The following is a 13,943-nucleotide window of genomic DNA, read 5'->3' as shown; positions in this document are numbered from 1 at the left end:
TAGCTGATTACTTTGGGTATTTGAGATCTCGTTGGGAGGAACTGGCTCAATATGAGCCTCTCATTGAATTTCCTCCCGAGGCAGCCTCTCTTCTTGTCAAACATCTTAATTGTCAGCATACCTACCAGTTTTTTTTAGGATTACGCCCAGAATTTGAACCACTTAAGTCTCACATTTTAAATGCATCACTAATGACATCCCTATTGGAAGCCTTTGCTACTGTTGATGGTGAAAAATGCAGGCACCATTTAATTTAACTCTCACTTGTTCCTCTACTAATGTCTGAGCCTGCTGGGGATAGTATAGCTTTTGCAGCCAACTTTGGATTACGTACTTCTGGAGGTCGGATTATTTGGCACCATTGTGGAGCGATTGGACATTTTAAGGCTCGTTGCTTCAAACTTCATCCTGAACTGAAGCAGAAATTTTCTAGGAACCGTTTATCTGGAATTGGTTCTTCTCGTACTGTTGCTGTTGCAGAGACTTCTACTACTACTGGTGGATCTACTGTATTTCCTGGACTGAGCCAACTTCAGTCTCAAATTGGGCAGATACCGGCTTGGCTCCCTTGCTTCTAGAGTTGGTGCTCCCTCAGCTACTCCCACTGCCACTATTGCTATAGTTACTCCTACTGCATTTCATGTTAAAGTCAAGCAGCCTACTTTGGTTCTGGATTCTAGGGCCAATGATCACATGATTGGTGAGCTATCAGATTTTTCTTCCAATGTCATACCTGTTACCCAATCTGTGTATCTTACGGATGGATCTACATCTTACATTCACAGTAGGAGTGATATTTGTCTGTATCTTGATATTACTCTTTCATCTATCTTTCATGTATCTAAATTTAATTTTAACCTTTTATCTGTTAGCCGGTTTGCAAAAAACCTTCAATGTGCAGTTATATTATTACCAAATCACTGTCTGTTGCAGGACCTTTGTTCGAAGAGGATTTTTGACAAGGGTTATGAGCATGATGGGCTTTACTACTTTGGGGAACTACCAGGAACGGGTCTTCAAGCTTCTGTCCTACCTGCTTCTAGTGCTTATGATGTTTCTTTTCGCACTTTTAGTCCGTGGCATGCACGTTTGGGGCATGTAAACTTTCAGTATCTATGTTAATTGTTTCTATCGTTAAATAAAAGATGTAAGGACCATAAGTTTCAATGTGAAGTTTGTGAGCTTTCTAAACATACTAGAACTAGTTATATTTCTCATATAAGTCGTGTTCCTGGTATATTTGATCTTATTCATTGTAACGACCCGAAAATTTCCCTTCCTTTTCTTTTTCCTGAAATTTTACGGATAAATTTTTTTCGTTTAATTTTCCTTTCTGAACTCTGTTTCTTGTCACTTAGTGTCATCTTAAGTGCTTGGAAATGATTTCCAAGACTCTTTTCCATGGATTGACAACTTCCATTGAGAACCGAGTCATTTCCACATTTTCATTTTTCGACACTATGCACTATTTCGTCTTTTTCCTTATTCTGTCTTATTCCCGTTTGTCAGTTTTTGGCACAACCTCACTTTTCATGCTCGGAGTTAGTTTTTGACTTCACATATCTTGATCTTGCGTGGTTTCCACGAAATATGTATCTTCACTTTTTTTCAAAAGTACTCTGGTTACTCCCGGTGTCCATAGGGGCATGGATGCACAATTCTTTGGAATTCTTTTCTTTTCTTGGGGTGTTTTTCATAAATATCTTTTGAAGATATTTTATTTTAAGGGTATCTAAGAAAATATATTTTAGAAGATATTTTCATTCAGGAGCAGTTTTGCAGTTAACCCTTTTGTTTGGGTCATTGTGCAATTAACGAAAGCTATTGCTAAATACCCCGTTTATAGCCTGGATCCTCATACGAGATCCATTTTCACATTTTGTTGAGTCGTGTACTCTTAGAATTCCGTTCTGATCGTTTTTCTCCAGTTTCAGAGTTTCTGACCTAGGTTGCCACCGAACTTGTTCAGGCATATCTCTCTGCTCGGGACTCGATTTTTGACGTTGTTTCTTCTATTATCCATATTTTCTCATTTGAAATCTTTTTTGTTCACGGAGTTTTGCCATTTGAGCGCGTTTGCTCAAAATCCACTTTTCCAGACCCGACGGAACCCTTTCGGGGCACTTTTTGAGATTTTCTATAAATAGGAGGCCTTAAGAGAAAAAGTTAGATTTTTTTCTCTCTCTCCTCTCTTCTGGCCAGAATCCATGACAGCCATGGCTGCCACCTTCTCTCTCTTCTTTTGGTCCACTTTTCCTTGGTAGAAATCCTTCGGCCTTAACGTTTATTGTTCCCCTCAACGTGTTCTACCTTATGCCCTTATTAGAACTCATTTCTGACGATTTCTTGAGTTCAGGTTTAAGGTCAAGTTGAGATTTTCATGGGGCTTCTTGCAGATTCTTATTCACGGTGTTTTCCCCGACAAAACCTCTCGGTATCGTCGAATTCGGAGCACTTTTATTTCGATGGGCCTTTGAGGTTTTCATCTCAAATCAAGGTAGGGGATGTTCTAGGTTTAATTCTTGTTATATAATATGATATTGTTGCTTATACAACTTGATTACATGCTTAAATATGAAATCTAGAGATTTTATTATTTAATTTTCTTATATTGGATTTGATTTTCCAGGTTGCTCATAACTTGTTTTGAACATGTAGCATGGTATTATATTACTCCATAATATGGTCATTGACATATATTAAATTTAGGGTATTTGAACAAGTAATAAAGATTTTATTTAATATTTATTTTGAATGAAAGATTAATTCACATGGCCTTAACTAGCTTGAAATCAATGTATGTTAGCATGTTATGTTAGGTTTTATTATACTCTTCAACATAGGTGAATTTGAAAGTAATCGGAGATGTTTTAAAATCTAAAGAATATTTAATTAATTGATTAATTAATTTATTTCGAGTGTACTATTCACTCCATTGAAATTCCGACTTGGTATTCATGATGTGCATGCTATGTAGTTTCACATATATTTGATCTAGAATATTTGATTAGGTTTTGAAATCTATCATTTATTATTTTTCTAGTATTAAAGTTTAATACTCATGGTCGTATCTTGCATGTAATTCACTTGTATCGTTTTTTTAAAACAAGTCTTGATATGTTGTATAACATACATTTAATTGAGGTCACTTGGATGACTTTTTAAATCTAGAGATTTTAATTAAATGAATTAATTAAAACCCAATCAATGGTTCCATGAACTAGATTAAGTTTCTAACCTTGTATTCATGATTTCTTAACAAGTTCTTTCACGTGTATCAATTCGAGAATAAACGGATAAGTTTTAAAACTTATATCAAATCAGTTCCTTTGTATGGAACTTAACTCACATGGTTGTGTTTTGCATGAAAAGAACTTGTAACTTGATATTGAACTTGTTAATGACATGACCCTTGACTTGCCTTGTAATCTGGATAATTTAATCCCTTGAGTAGATTAAATTCCTTTCTATGCTTCCATCGAGTTAATCTTGCCTTGTTATAGAATTCTTGTTAAACTTGTGAATTTGACTTGAATTTCATGAACTTCTATCTTTTATTCAAGTATCGTGAACACTTGTATCTAGGTTTCATTAATGTACTTAATGAACATACTCATTTGTCTTGGAATGGTTTAATTACACATGTGTTGCTTAAGAAATAATTAACTCATGTATCTTATACTTGTGGTATACTTTCATCAATGGATTCTCTGTGCTTAAATCCTAGTGTAGTCCATGTAGATACATACTATGACTTCTTGACATTTCACATGCCATCGTAGTTGAGTACTTAAGGCATGACTTGTGTGTTCCAAAATCTTGGTTGCGCATGAAACGTGGTTAATGCATTTCTTATATTTTGATACTCTCTTGGTTTACTCAACTTATTGATTTTGGGACTTGGAGATATCAATCAAGAATTGGCATGGCTAGAACTCGGTCCTAGTACGGGGGAATGTCCTCTTACACTATAGTGCGCACTAGGGGAAAGGTACCCATGGGTTAGTAGCCCTAAAGTGATCTCAAGAGTACGGTTTTAATCCGGGCAATATCCGAGTTTCCACATTGGTTGATTTCACATCTTGTCTTGGTCGTGTTATGTGAAATGCACCAATCTTGTTTAATTGCATAGATATTATGCCCTGTTCTTGATTTCATGTATTCTTCTGTTCGTGTTTTATGGAATATCCCATCCTTGTCCATTGCATAGATTTTATGCTTCATCCGTGATTTCATTCCTTAAATGTCAAGTGTTGCATACCTTGAAGATTTAAAAATCCTTTCATGTTTTATGAAATGCTCAAATCTTGTTTAACTGCATAAATAGTATGCCATGTTCATGATTTCGTGTATTATCCCCATTGTGTCAATTGGTATGTTCCAACCATGTAAATTGCATTCATAATGTAATCCTTGTATTCTAGTGTCCTTTTGTCATGTTCTTTGGATTGTTCCAACCTTGCCTGGTTTCATATATGTATATATATCATGATTCTTGTTGTTTATACTCTAAGGTAGCTTAAGATGCTCCCTAAGTCACATCTTGACATAGACGCTAGGTGGCATGAGTCCTTTAACATGTTTCACCTTAAGGTGATATAAATTGTAAAATGCTAGGTTGATGCATGCTCATCTCCTATGAGTAGCTTTATGTTGCTCACCCCTACGTTATTGGGGCAAATTTCAGGTATAGGACTCAAGACTTGAAGATTTCATTGCTTGGGTGATTTGTGGCTTCACATGACAAAACTTGTATTCTTGATTCTATGTATGTAAAGTGTACATAAGTACACTCTTTTTAATGTATTTGACATGTATGACATGAGGCCAAGGGCCACAAACCTTTAAGTTCATATGTATGTAATTTAAACTTCAAGTTTTGCCATTAAAATGTATTTTGTCAACTTTTGAGGTTTGACATGTCAAATTTTGTAAATGGGATTGTAATACCCCGTAATTTTAAAGAGTTTATTTAAATTAATTTTGTGTTAGATTAATTCTTTAATGTGTAGATTTATTCACCTTTTAATTATATATGTTAAATTATTTAATTAATTTTATTTATTTGTGCATGTAATATTGATTTTATGTTCTATATATTATAATGATTAGTTTAGAAACTTTATTGGTTATGTTTTAGATTAATTAATATTAGTTAATTAAAGTATTTCATTTGTATTGTATAATAATAATAATAATATAATAATAATAATAGTTATAATAATAATAATAGTATTAAATCACAATGTCATGATGAAATTAGAGATTAGGATAGGATTTCATTAATGTTTATGGGTAGACTTGAAGGCATATGGTTGGGAAGGTGGTTAGTAAATGTAAAAATTAGATATTTGTAATATTTATATTATATAAATTGTATATAAATTAGTTAGCCTACCTTAGAAGGAATGGAATGGAGTTAGAAAAAAATTATAGCTTTTAGTGAGCCATTGTAAAAGAGAAGAAATGTGACAGAGAAAGAAAGGAGCTTGGACCGGTGTAGGAGAAATTTACCCGACTACGCGCAACCGGCGGATTTATTTTAAATCCAAAAAGGCAAGTTATTATCTACTTTTCCCCTTTGAGTCCATAAATTATTCATTACCTTTATTCGGCTATTTTTTTTTGTTAGAAACCATGCTAGGACAATGATAAATTAATTATTTAATTTATTAAAATAATGTGATATTAATTATTTAAGGGTTAAATAATTTATTATTGGCCTAGGTAATTAATTGAAACTTAAGAATTGTTATTTAAGGCTTTAGAAATTTTTCTAGAATTTTTGGGCAATTTCCGGGGCTTTTCTGCAATTTCCGGCGAAACTCCGGCGAGTTTTCCGGCCACCGGAGGTGGGGGAGATGACCGGAGTGATCCGGTGTGATGCGGTGTACTTTAGGGTAGCGTGCGCGTGCATCCTAGGCCTTAGATGAACCTGATTGATCCGGTGCATCGCGGTCCATGTTACCGCGGTACACCCGGATCATTGACCCTTGGATTAGGTGAGATGAGATGAATGATCCTGTGTAGCGCACCCACAGCAAGTCAATACAGCCAACCAACCAGGAGGTGCCACGTCTGCAGGAGACTTAAACGCGCGCGTGGGAGCTCGTGCGCGCGCGTGGCTGATGCCAGACGCGCTTGGAGGCGCGTGGGAGAGTGGGGAAGGTTGGGCTGCGCGTGGGGGAGCTTAGGGCGGCGCGTGGGGGCGCGTGAGGGGCCCTGTTAGCTGCTGGAAATTACCAGAATACCCCTAGGGCCTATTTTGTAAATTCTAGAACCTTAAACTTGGATTTTTTAGGTACCATGTTGGTATTTACGGGTTTAACGGGCCACGAAATTATTATTTTAATACCCGTTAATTATTCTTATGGCCAATTAGTCTTTTCTAAGCATTTATTTGCTCGTTTACAGTACGGATGTTAATGTATTTTATTTAACGACATTGTTAAATATAGATGGTGTTATTATGTTATTAAATGGTATTAATCATTGCTTTGAAATTAAACAATGCCATGGTTTTCGTCATATAAATTATCCATGTTATATTATGGGATGTTTATACTGTTAATCATATATAAACCATGATTATTATGCTGTGTGCATTTCAGAGAATAAATGGACTGTTTAAATTATGTCGCATTTATATTATATGGATGTGTTGCCCTATAGAACCACGTGAGCTGGCTAATAAGTTTCGACTCATTTATACCTTATGCATTCGTTGCTATAGACAGATGTGTGGCTGTCGGGGTATGGGGTTTCATATTACTGGCATGTGTTGCCTAATTGACATGCTCAGTATGTTTAGTAATATTATTGGCATGTGTTGCCTAATTGATATACTTAGTATATTTATTCATATTATTGGCATGTGTTGCCTAATTAACATACTCAGTATATTTAGTATTATTATTGGCATGTATTGCCTAATTGTTATGCTCAGTAACTCATTAGTACATTGAGATGCGTTATTACTGTGTAGTCTTTACAGTCTGTGTTGTCAGTAACGTGCACCTTGTATAATAGCTGATTTCCCGGGTAGGGAAAGGCGACACTTAACCACCTAGTGTGAGTCTAAGTGATCACCGTCTATTCTGGTTGAGGTCATGTTATACATTGGATAGTTCCCTTAGGATGTATACAGATATAGTACTCATCCGGATATAAATGATTAATTTATTTGATTCTCTGATTTGGGTCATAGTAGAGAGGACTTGCTCGTGGGGTTGACCCACCATTGTTGTTATTTCAGGATACGGTCAGTACCCGTTCCAAGGTTGAGGTTAGCAGTGTGGGACCACCATCCGAACTCATCTACTCTTACGATCCAGTTCAAGGTAGAAGTTTTATGTATTACTTCGTTTCAGTTTTTATTTACTTTTGACGTTGAACTCTTAGGTTTATATTTAGGGATCCTTGATATAGGATTTCCAAGTTGTAATGGAGTACTGTATTTAAATAAAGGATGGATGGATGTTGTATTATTTAGTGTTCCTTTCCTGTCTAAATTCTTTTATTATCATCATTTTGTATTCCATACTTGTATATTGCCAATTGTTTTTGATATCCCTCGTTTTTCGTGTATAAGCCTGATCAACTTATGCGTGGAAAATGTTGGGGGTGTCACAGGGATGTAATGAGGCCATAGGCCATTGTAACAGATTTAAATATCCATATTACACTTGCGTGCATGTTCACATCATCACACACTTACATATAGTGCAAATTGAACATACCATGGGGGATTCCATATAGACTTTTAGCTTTTTGTGCATAACAGGTTCATTTGCACTTCCTCGAGTCATTTCGGTTGACCGAAATGCTAGTTCGGTCGACCGAAGCCCTTTTGGGTTTCATTTTAGCATCAAGACCATCATTTCCAGTAGCCTTCTTCGCTGTTTGGACATATTTCGGTCTACTAATGGTCCATTTCGGTCTACTGAACCAACCAAGCCTTAAAAACTTGTTTTCATCAAAGATTTAAGTCATTATAGTCATCCAATGGGTTATTTCGGTTGACCAAAATAGCCTGATCCTGAGAGTTGCTTCAGTTCAGTTTCAGCACTGTTGTTCTGACTTCAAACGGCCATAACTTCTTCGTTTCTAATCTAAATGGGGTGATTCTTGAGCCTAAATTCATGAGCTTGAAGTCAAATTTCCAATGACACCAACCATGCAATCAAAATCCAATTGTGGTGAGACTTATTCATATTTTAGTGAGAGGGTGTCAGTTTTTACTTCAACCGGGAAGGAGTATTTCGTAAGATTCTTGTCCAAAGTTCTTAGAACCTTTTGGAATGTTGTGAAACGATTGGATTAAGTTGTGTGGACCTCATTTGACTTGTTTAGAGTTAAATCTCCCTTTTTAATTGCAAATTGACCACTTTGCCCTTGATTAAAGGGTTTTACTTGCTTCTCTTCATCTTATTGTTTCTCCTTCGTCCGGACTCTGAATCATACGATTCTTGAGTCTATCTTGATTAGTTTTTCATTGCCTTTCTAGTGGTGTGCTCGGTGACACCTGAATTCATACCTTCAAAGATGACTACCTTGCCGCTGGGGGCTTAAATTGTCATTCTTCCGGTCCTTTCCTTCCGCACCTTGTTTCTTTGAGTTCCGTGACCTCATGAAGGGTCATCCTAGGGTCTTAGAGGTGTTTTGTGCCTTGGAAGACCATCATTTTGTTTCTTACTTCCGCATCTGGATCCGTTATCGGGTCAATCTTCGGCTCATCACTGTAGTACCGGGTTGAATCAAAAACCCGGGTCGTTACATTCATTCTGATGTTTGGGGCCCTTCCCTAGTTACTACTTTCTCTAAGCATCGATATTATGTAACATTTATTGATGATTATTCTTGTTATACTTGGGTTTATTTATTGAAAAAAAAAAAAATTTGATATGCTTTTTTTATATACCCAGTTTCTTTAAATGATCAAAACCCAGTATAATACTATTGTCCGTAATTTTCGTTCTGATAATGGACGTGAATATGTTTCTAATGAGTTTCGGACTGAACTTAATAAAAAGGGGATTTTACATCAATTCACTTACCCTTACACTCCTGAGCAAAATGGCGTAGCTGAACACAAAAACCATCATCTTATGTCTGTGGTCCGATGTCTTCTAAGTGGTATGCATGTGCCTAAATTCTATTGGCATATGGTTGTTCTTATAGCTGTTTTTCTAATTAATCGTACTCCCAGTCGAGTTTTGGGTGGTAAGGCCCCACTTCAGATTCTCCAGCCTAATTATACATTGTTTCACCTTCTGCCTCATGTTTTCGGCTGTACTTGTTTTGTTCATAACCGTAGTCCTTCCCGTCATAAACTTGATGATAAATCTATTAGGTGTATTTTTTTGGGGTACTCTGCTATGTCAAAGGGTTAGCGTTGTTATGATTATTTGGCTAAACATATGTATCATTCTCTTGATGTGACATTTCATGAAACTGTTCATTTTTATAGTACTAATTATGTGGTACATGATTCTCTCTCTTGTGGTTTGTAGAAAGAGATCTTTGCTATTGCCCGTCCTGTTCCTCCCTTTGAAAATTACACTATCCTGGAATCTCCTTCCTATCTATGTAGGGTTCCCCTCCGCTTTTGCAGGTCTACTCTCATCGCCATCGCACTCAACCTCCCCTGCCAGAATCATCTTCAGAACTAGGTCCAGGTAACTCTCCTTCTCCTGTCTCCTACCGTTCCTGAGCATACACCCCATTATCCTACCCATGATCGTCACCCTCCTAATTGGTATGGTTTCTCTAGTAGCACTAACCATCCTATTTCCTAGTATGTCTCCTATGATAGTCTTTCAAGTGCATATAAATCCTTCCTGGGCAAGATTGAGACCATTTCTATTCCTCAATCAGTATCAGAGGCCCTCCAAGATCCTAATTGGGTGTCTGCTATGATAATAGAAATGGATGTTTTATAGCGTAATAATATATGGGGACTTGTTACTTTACTATCTAGGGAGAAAATGGTTGGATACAAATGGGTCTTTATTGTGAAGTACTTAGCCGATGGTTCTATTAATCGGTATAAGGCTCGGTTAGTGGCAAAAGGCTTTACTCAAATTCTGGGCAAAGACTTTGGTACTACCTTTGCTCCTGTGGCAAATTTGACGTCTGTGCGACTGTTTATCTCCTTATCTGCTGCCTATTCTTGGCCTCTACATCAGTTAGATGTCAAGAATGCGTTTCTTAATGGAGACTATATATATGGATTCACTCCCTAGATTTTGGGCTGAGGGGGAGTATGTTGGGAAAGTCTGTCAGTTACGGAAGTCTCTTTATGGTCTAAAGCAATCTCCTAGAGCTTGGTTTAGTCGTTTCAGTGATGTTGTTCTATCCATGGGCTTTGTGCGCTTATATCTCACAGTCACTATCTCATATAATTAGTTACGATTCGGTTTGGTTTGGTTCGGTTCTAAAGGATCTGTAACTGAAACCGAACCATAATATAACAGTTCTTTAATTTTGGAACTGGAATCAAAATCAAACTATAAAATAACAAGAATCCAAGTTCTGCTTTGTTTCAATTTTGATTGATTTTTCGACTCTACCAATTCTTTATATACCTTTATTACTTCTTGTGACATATCAACCCTTGTGTCTTAACATGAGTACTTAATAATGTCCTTTAGAACGAAAATAGAGTAAACAACACTAGGGCTGCAAGTTGGGCAGGCCAACCCGCCAGCCCGGTCCCAACTCGAAGTCGAGTTAAGTTGGACCGGCATGATGTCAATTAAAAGCTGGGCTGGGCTCTGCCAGTTACCTGAACTCGAATATTTTTGAGTCGGACGGGTTGACCCATTCAACCTGTTTTTTATTTTCTTTTTCTTTTTTTTACAAATATGAAAATTACATTTGTTTCTTTTCCCAGTTTGAAACATCAATGTTTTTGAGAAATTTTTAATTCATTAATATATATATTTTTTATCTGGTTAAACGGTTAGTATTGTGACTGAAGTATTCAATTACTAATTTTTTTGTACTTTTAACTCTAATTTTATTTTTATTAATACAAAAAAAGTAAAACTTACCTTATTTTATTTTATATATAAAAATAAAAATATATATTTTTATTTGTTATTAAATAAATTTTTATTTTAAAATTATTCTAAAGAAAACCCTAAAACAATACGTGTATATGGGAGTAAACCTAACACTAGCCGCCGCTAGAGACCGAATCCAAAAAGGATAGAGAGAGGGGGGGAGGAAAAGCAGCGACCACCTCGCTTCTATTACAACAGCGAGATGTTCCTGGAACCGCGACCCAAAGGGTCACTTCTTTACATCAAAGACTAGGTCGTCGTATAACGAACTATTATCCTTCTTCTCTGGTGATGTAGTCGCCTATCCAGTGCATCGTTTCGGTGTCTTCAAATAGCAGCAACCCACTATTTCATCTCTCCTTCTCCGATCAACCAAGTCGTTGAAGCGCACCCTGGTGTGCGTCATTGATGGCAACATAAAGTTGCCATTAACGACCACCATGGTCGCCAGCAGAGACCAAAGAGGTTGCCCTTGGCGGCAGTTGTCCAAGAGGTGACAGCTAGCCGGCAATTCTTTGAAACCTGTTTCTCTCTTTATCCTCTCCATTATGGTTTTCTCTCACTATCTGCAATCACACAATCACACACACACACACACACACATATCAAAGACCAATTAGAATTTTCAGAAAATGATGCAACACTTCACATTAATAAATACATATATATCAAAGATTTGGAAGGTAAAAAATAAAAATAAAAAAATTAGATGTTGTTTTAAATTTCGGGTTTTGGGTTGGGTTCGAGTCGAGCCCAAGCCCAACCCATACATGTCTAGGTTTTGAGAAAATCCAATCCGATTTGAGCTCGATTTGTGAATTTAAAAGCCCAAGTCCCGAAAATTTTGAACTGGGTTCGGGTTGGGCTAGGTTAGCTCGCCCAAGTTACACACCAAAACGACAGTGATAAAACCAAAAAAAAAAAAAAAATCGTACTAATATTTAAGAAGACACTTATCGTTTCTGGAATGAATTTAAGGGGGGTTAATATGCCACCATTTTTCTCATTTTTCATTCTATCCTCATTCCAAAAACAAATGTGACATGAATATTCCTTTCCTTCTTTTTGTTTCTTTTTTCTTTTCTTTTCCATTCCCTCGAAGTTCCAAGTGTTGGATCTTTAAAGCAACCGGTGTAGTGCTTCTTTTGCAAGCTAGGAAGTCATTGGGATTAGTGTTTTGTTTGGTTTGGGGCTGGCAAACAGTGGACCCCATGTGAAGAATTGCAATAGCAATCGCTGCAAATAACATACCTATTACAAGTGAAATTGAACTCATAAATTGCAATGGTTAAAAAATAAGTTATACACTGGTTGAAAAAAAAATAAAGGTAACCATATGTATTAAAAAAAATTGCAACGGCTCTTTAATTTTTTTTCTTTTGGTTTTTTTTTTCTTTACTATTTCCTTTTATATGTAATTTATTTTTATTATAAAAAATATATTTATGATTTGTGATTTTGATAATTTATTTTTTATTTTTATTTTTTTAAAAAAAATTCTTTAAAATTTGTCAACAAATATATAAGAAACAAAAATTTAAAAATAATATTGTATTTATCACAAACAAACAATATGAAGAAATAAATTTTACTCAATATTACCGTTAAACTTCTTCATTGCCAATTTTATTCCACAAATGCTCCATGAGATCTCTCCTGAGATCCCCATTGTTTTCTGCATTGTGAATCCTGCTAAGGCAAGTGGAGATGCGTGCTGCCAAAAATGATCGATCTTGATTGTACTGTGGAAGCTAGACCGGCTCATCTGGAGGTGTCCATTCCAAAATATTAGTGTCACCCTTATCTTCTATGATCATATTATGCAATATGATGCACTTTCTTATTATCTTGCTTAGGTCTTCTTTTTTCTAAGAATATATTGGTCCATGCGTTATAGCCCACCTTATCTGCAACACACCAAATGCCCATTCAACATCCTTCCTAATGGCTTCTTGTCTTTAAGCAAACAATTTCTCTTTTCCAGTACTTGGGTGCGGGATGGTTTGCATCAAAGTTGCCCACTTAAGGTATAAACCATCAAATAAGTAATACCCCAATGTACAGTGATGTCCATCCACCTCGTAATTAACTAGAGGCATTGTATCATTAATGATACGATTGAATACTGGGGAATGATCCAAGACATTCACGTCATTGTGTGAACCAGCCATACCAAAGAAAGCATGCAAGATCCACATATTTTTAGATACAACCGCCTCCAATATGAGGGTAAGCTTACGGCTTCTCCCTTGTGTATGCCATGCCACCCTTTAGGGCAATTCTTTCATTCACAATGCATACAATCTATAGAGCCAAGCATACCTGGGAATCATCTTTCTTCCCCTTCTTGAAGTAGACGTGCAATGTCACTTTCGTTTGGCGAGCGTAGGTACTACTCCGCATACAATGCAATTACAGCATCACAAAATCTCTTCAAGCTTTCGATCGCAGTGCGCTCTCTAACCTTTATGTACTCATCACAAAGATCCGCTGAAATTCAATAGGCGAGTATACGCATTGCTGCTGTTATCTTATGTATAGGGGTGCACCCCATACGACCAGTAGCATCGGGTTTCTGTTTGAAGAAGTTGTCATAAGTTGTAATATCGTTCAAAATGCGAAGAAACAACTATCGTCGCATCCGGAACCAGTTATGAAAGTATTCAGGTGGAAACACAGGATTTTCAGCAAAGTAATCTTTCTAGAGTTGTTGTGTTCCATCCTCCCAATCACGCTTAATATATCGTCTCTTCTTTGGTTTAAATAATGCTTTTAGATTCTCAAGCATAAAAATACCCAAAATCGTTTTGATCCTTTTATGATGGAATTGATAAACTGTCTCCCGATTAGAATCTAACCAATTTTCTGAAGAATCAG

Source organism: Cornus florida, unplaced genomic scaffold (genome assembly GCF_030987335.1).
Source record: "Cornus florida cultivar Cherokee Brave unplaced genomic scaffold, ASM3098733v1 CherokeeBrave_3.0.0_Hap2_Chr07, whole genome shotgun sequence".
NCBI lineage: Eukaryota > Viridiplantae > Streptophyta > Magnoliopsida > Cornales > Cornaceae > Cornus > Cornus florida.
Note: the sequence above shows the minus strand (reverse complement) of the source record.